Source organism: Suncus etruscus, chromosome 11 (assembly GCF_024139225.1).
Source record: "Suncus etruscus isolate mSunEtr1 chromosome 11, mSunEtr1.pri.cur, whole genome shotgun sequence".
Lineage (NCBI taxonomy): Eukaryota > Metazoa > Chordata > Mammalia > Eulipotyphla > Soricidae > Suncus > Suncus etruscus.
The window spans coordinates 85685360-85691642 of record NC_064858.1 but is presented as its reverse complement, the minus strand read 5'-3'; the positions used below and the strand labels follow the sequence as shown (position 1 = coordinate 85691642).

At 42.1% G+C, this 6283-nt stretch overlaps 1 protein-coding gene across 1 annotated transcript in view; it reads left to right on the top strand.

The window, feature by feature from the left end:
• Window positions 1-6283, top strand: part of LOC126022983 (retinol dehydrogenase 16-like) — a 52198-nt gene that overhangs the window by 21897 nt on the left and 24018 nt on the right. The gene's annotated exons all lie outside the window — the stretch shown is intronic.

Sequence of the window (6283 nt, the reverse complement as noted above, 5' to 3'; positions counted from 1 at the left end):
CTACAGCACCAAGTTACCATCTTGGGCTAGAATCCATAGATGTCAGCCCAGATAAAGAACATTTATCATTGATTAAGAATCGGAATTTGTTTCTGTTATCTAAGCAGGATAAACTGACTTTTAAGAGTTTTTGACCAAAATTATTTGCACTAATAATTTCCAAGTCAGGATAACTTAGTTAGAAGACAGAGGAGTAAGCCAAAATTTAATACCTCTAGGAATATTTGATCTCTGAGACTTTTGGTAACTTAAACTTTTGTACACACATAAATAACAGTCTAGATGAGACATCCTGAGAGCCTGAAGTCATAGCATTATGCCTTAATCAAAAGCTTAAAAGGTTTCTTCTGGAATTCAAGTCCAGCCTTAGGGCTTCCTACTGAAAATAAAAAAAATGGCCCACTCTAACTTGCAAGCAGCTAGGAACAGATCTTTTGACTTCAGTGGCTTTTGAAAATAGAGAATAGGGTAAACTATGTTATTAACTGGTCAGCCCTTTACATTGAAACATATGCTATTATTGAGATAGTTTATTATATGTCAGTCTTTTCACAGGTTTCCCAGGTATCAAACCTAGTTTTGACCTTAAAAGAATTAAACTTTATTTGCAAATGTGATTTTTTTTTTGGTTTTATGCCACTCCCAGCGATTCTCAGAGATGGCTCTGCACTCAGAAGTTACTCCTGGCAGGTTCAGGGGACCATATGGGATGCCAAGAATTGAACCCGGGTCAGCCCTGTGTAAGGCAAAACCCAGACCCATTGTGCTATCACTCAGGGTCCCCTAGTTACAAGTGTGAAATCCTTGTTGTTTCATGCAACAACATGTAGACAAGATGCAAGACTTAAGCTAAACTCTGTCTTATTTAATGTGCCTTGAAGAAATATAGATAGGTGATTTGAATATGCTGGCTGCATATATATAAATTGTGTACCTACCCATGCTCAGAGCTCCAATCCCTTTGACTTTAAGGTCCTCAGTGCTGATATAAACCTATCCTTATACTCTCTTCTTTGTGCCCTCTATTCTGCATGGAAACCAGCCATCTAACAGGTGGGGTTATAATTGTTTTTTTAAAAAAAAGGATTTTGGGGGCCGGAGTGGTGACATAAGCGGTAGGGCATTTGCCTTGCAAGCACTAACCTAGGACAAACCATGGTTCAATCCCCCAGTGTCCCATAGGGTCCCCCAGGAGCGATTTCTGAGTGCAGAGCCAGAAGTAATCTCTGAGCATCAGCGGGTATGGCCCAAAAGCAAACAAAAAAAAAAAAGTATTCTATTAAAGGGAAACTAATTGGCTGTAAATTAAAATGAAGAGTTAAATGAATGTGTAGAAGGCTTGAGGGTTGTGTTCTAAAGGAGGAAATTGCTCATATAACTGGATTGTTATAAAGATACCTTTAAATTATAACTGCAGAGTCTGCCTAATAGTTTCTGGGAAGGTCTTTCAAAAAGGATCTTTGATGCTGCAGATTCATGTTACGGAGCTCTGATAAAATTAGACACTTAAAAATTATAGGAAATCATAGCACAGCGGTGTTTGCCTTGCAAGCAGCCGATCCAGGACCAAAGGTGGTTGGTTCGAGTCCCAGTGTCCCATATGGTCCCCCGTACCTGCCAGGAGCTATTTCTGAGCAGACAGCCAGAAGTAAACCTTGAGCACCACGGGGTGTGGCCCAAAAACAAAAAACAAACAAAAAAAATTATAGGAAATCAAGGTTTTCCTTGTGCAGTTAAGAAGGAAAAATATAATATTATAGGTTAAGCTGTGTGTTCTACTTCTACGATTTTAATAGCATTTCTTTTGCTCTCAGACCCATAGCAAACAGGTAAACAGTATCTTTGACAAACATGGAAAGATAACTTTTCTCAACACCTTTTATATATTTAATACTTCACGGGAATATCTTTGTTTTAATAGATCCACTAAAGTTGAAAGATCCACTTGCTGAAAGATGGTAAAGGAGTTCCCATCTATTAACAGAGTAACAAAGTAGCCACTTACATACTTCAAAACCTCAAGATCTATGAACCCCAAAATTCAAATCTTGCAGGTGGGTTTTATAGAACCTTGAACATTTGTCACATTGGCTTGACTTCAGTTTCAGTGGCTGAGTTGCTTATCCGTGAAGCTGTGTATCCTTCCTCCAAACCTAAATGAAGATCTTAGTGAAGCATTCATTTCATTGATTTTTTTTTTCACTATATCCCACCACTGCCTTTAGGCCTGGAGGGCTGCTTATGATAAATCTATTGTAAATCTTAAGTTTTCTTCTTTGTATGTAATGTGCATTTTCAATCTTAATGCTTTCAAGATTCTATCTCTATCTATGGTTTTCATCATTGTAACTATGATGTGCCTTGTGGTGCTTTTATTTGGATTTCTTTTCGCTGGTACTCTTTGGGCATCCAGGATGTGGGTACAAGCATTTTTTTTTTTTTTTGGTTTTTGGGCCACACCCTGTGATGCTCAGGGGTTACTCCTGGCTATGCGCTCAGAAGTCGCTCCTGGATTCTTGGGGGACCACATGGGACGCCGGGGGATCGAACCGTGGTCCGTCCTAGGCTAGCGCAGGCACCTTACCTCCAGCGCCACCGCCCGGCCCCGTACAAGCATTTTTTAACTCTGGTAATTTCTCAGTTATGATGTCTTTGACTGTTGCTTTGTCATAGAGGTTTTCTTCCTGGCCCTCTGGGATCCCAATGATTCTCATGCTCCTGTTAAATTTATCCCAATAGTCTTTTGTTGTCTGTTCTTCTATTTTGAGGATATATTCCATCTTCTGATAATTTATTTTAAGGCTCTTTTTAAATTTCTGCCGCTGAATGGAGGTGTTTTGCAGCTCATCTTCCAGCTCACTGATACTGTCCTAAACAACTGTAACTCTGCTGGTTAGGCTTTCCAGTGAGGTTTTCATTTCTACATACCATGTATTTCAGTCCTGGTAGTTCTTTATTTGGAGGGGGGGGGGAGCAAAACCGACTGTGCTCAGGGATTACTTCTGACTGTGTGCTCAGAAATCACATCTGGCAGGCTCAGGGGACAATATGGAATGCTGGGAATCGAACCCTGGTTGGTCCTACTTCAGCTGCATGTAAAGCAAACACCTTATTGCTGTGCTGTCACTCCAGCCTCATAGTCCTGATATTTCTGTTTGAAGTTTTCTTATTTCTACTCTCATGTCCTCTGAGTCTTATGAACTGTCCATTCCATGGTTTCTTTGAGTTCTTTGACAGCCTTCACATTTCTTCTTTAAAATCCTGATCAGTTAGTGCTGAAGTTCACCTGCTCCAGGTGAACAGGTCTGAAGCAGAGTCCCTGTGAGGATTAAGAAAACAAGACAGACACTAAAGAGAAAGCATGGGGGTCAGGGGACTAATTGCCATGTTAAGTCCAGGAGAACGATGCGCCGTTCAAAGACACCAAGACCACAGTCTCATGCAAAAGCAGGGGGTTTATTTTCTTACAAGCATGCAGGGGCTGCGCTAGAATCCAGCATAAGCTAGAAACTGCCAGCCCTGAGCCATGAGCTTACAAGCTGTATATAGTATTTCAAACAATAGAAAGGTACAGTAGATTGATTGGCTTTAGGAAGTACATGACATCTGGCATTTGCTCAATCACATTTTTGCAAGGTACAGGTGCAAGCTTACAGGGTTAACATGACCAGGTTAAAACCATGTAGGAACAGAAAGAAAGTTAAACTATAACTGGGTCTACACGTTCCCACAATTGTGAAGGTAGGTGAATGATCAGGAAACTTAGGGGAAACTTAAGTTCCCAGAATTGTGAAGGGGGGTAGGTGATTAGGGCAGTTAGCAAATCCAGGGGAAACTTTTCCTTTACAGCCTCATGGACAGAGAGCCCCAACTGTCCTCTTCATTGGATATTTATTGTTCAGCAATCATTGGTCATAGAAAGAAGAGTTGATAACAGATTCTTTAATACTAATTAAACCTGAGGGGGGGGTTACACTTCAATAAGGAATGTGAACAATAAAGAGATTTTAGGTAATGATTTCTGGATATTGACTTCCTCCTGGGAAGGGTAACAGATAAGAGACTGTATACAAGGGATGTCACCCTAGGACATTTTCTGAGTAGTGTAGGCATTCCCATAACATGTTAAGGGCCCTTCAGTTTATTATCTGTACCTTTTTCTTGGAATCCCTGACCTCTAAAGTTTAGGTTTTCACTACTTATTTTTCTAACATGTAGCTTCCTACTACATATGCTCTCCCTTGGTTTTTTTAAACTATTATGATCTATAAAGTCCTTTATAGTTGAATTTCAAATACACAGTGAATCAGAGTCATTCCCACACCAAATATCCCAGAGCACATCCCACTGTTACTGACTTTGGCCTGCAAACCCAGATCTGTCCTTTTCTTTTCTTTTTTTTTCTTTTTTTTTTTTTGGGGGGGGGGTTTTGGGCCACACCCTGCAGTGCTCAGGGGTTACTCCTGGCTGTCTGTTCAGAAATAGCTCCTGGCAGGCACAGGGGACCATATGGGACACTGGGATTTGAACCAACCACCTTTGGTCCTGGATTGGCTGCTTGCAAGGCAAACACCGCTGTGCTATCTCTCCGGGCCCAGATCTGTCCTTTTCTTCTCTGACTATGCACTTGAGACCACTTGACCCCTTTCTCCCATACTTTACTTTTTCCTTTCTTCTCAATTTTAATTTAAAAAATGTAAATTATGAGGCAAAACAAAGTGATCCATGTCCCAAGGTTTTACGAAAAAAATGAATTTCTCTACCTAAAGAAGAAAAGGGGTGACAGTTTTTTGCATTGGTGCAGCAAAAGTTGGGACAAATAGAAAGAAAAAAAACTTTTGGCCTAAAAGCTGGGTGTCCCTAAGCATGAACCATCGTGCCACAAGACCAAATGCAGGCTCCAGGCAAACTAATTTGTGTAACCCCAAATTTTTTTCTCATGGTCCCAGGTAAGGTCCTCTTCAATCACAGTTGTTGCAGTCAGGCTTCAGCAACCAGATCTTGGGGTTTACACAGATACTCTGTCAAAGTCAGAGTGTCTTTGGGTATCTTTTTTTCAATCATTCAACTTTATTTTTTGTTTTTATATAAATATTTAAGCACCATGGTTACAAGCATGTTTGTAGTTGGGTTTCAGTCATAAACAGAATATCCCCGTTCACCGGTGCAACATTCCCACCAGCAATGCCCCCCCTTCTCCCCCACCCCTGCCTGTATTCGAGATAAGCATTCTACTTCTCTCATTCTTTAACATTGTCATGCTAGTTGTTAGTGTAGTTATTTCCCTAACAGCGTTCACCACTCCTTGTAGTCAACTTCAAATTGCGAGCCAGTCCTTCCGGCCCTCTCAGCCTTAACTCTATTATCTCTGGACCTTATTACAGTAAGAAATAGGCTAAGAGGGACTTCTAATGTTGTTACAGTAGGGAACCACCAGGAGGCAATGGGCTCGGCTTTAGCTAACACCAGAATCACCTGTTATACCCCTCCCACAGAGGGTGCAAGGCCAGTGCTTGGCAGAGATTTGGAGAGAGAAGTCCCCTTCCTGTGTCACTTCAGTACTGCACTGCACCCCAGCAGATTCCAGGAGAGTGAAGGTCAGTATAGGCTTTTTTCTTCCCTTTTCTCTCCTGAGCCCCTGTCGCTTCCTGGCTAGTATGTAGATACTGAGTTCATGGTGCCTGCTCTCATATCCTCCAATGTCCTACGACTTTGAGAGTCAAAATGAGGCTCAGGCCTGGGGAGTGGGAGATGTCTCTCTGCTTGGCTCATGGAAATTTATGGGTTTAAGAATTTAAGGAAGGTCTAGTCTCTTTAGGGTGGACCTCTGTCTTGAGGGTTTCCTAGGCTCCCTACTTTCCCTGAGGTTCCTTCACTGGGGTCAAGGCTAGGAAAGACCTGAGGTTCTTAGGTAGCAAGAGAGGCTGCCTCAGGGAGAGCATAGGGACCTCCTGCACACTCCCAAGCCTTAAGTGGTCCTGCAGATAAAGTGACCCAAACTCTTGGTGCTCTCTGTGTTTGTGCTCCTCGAGAACGGCTAGAGCTATTGACTGCTGAGGGTGGGAATTCTCCTCCTGTGCCTCCTTTCTCCCAGTTTCCCATACTCAGAGACAGTGTGAGCTAAGAAGGAGAGGCCTGAAATGGAAAACTGTCTCCTGGTCCTGTCCCCATGCAAGTCCTGTTGTACCCCCTTATTGAATCCCCTTCTTCTGCTTTCCAGTTAGGACAAATATCTAATACAAGCTTAGCTAATTTCCCCTTGGGGTATAGCCCTCCCTGCTAG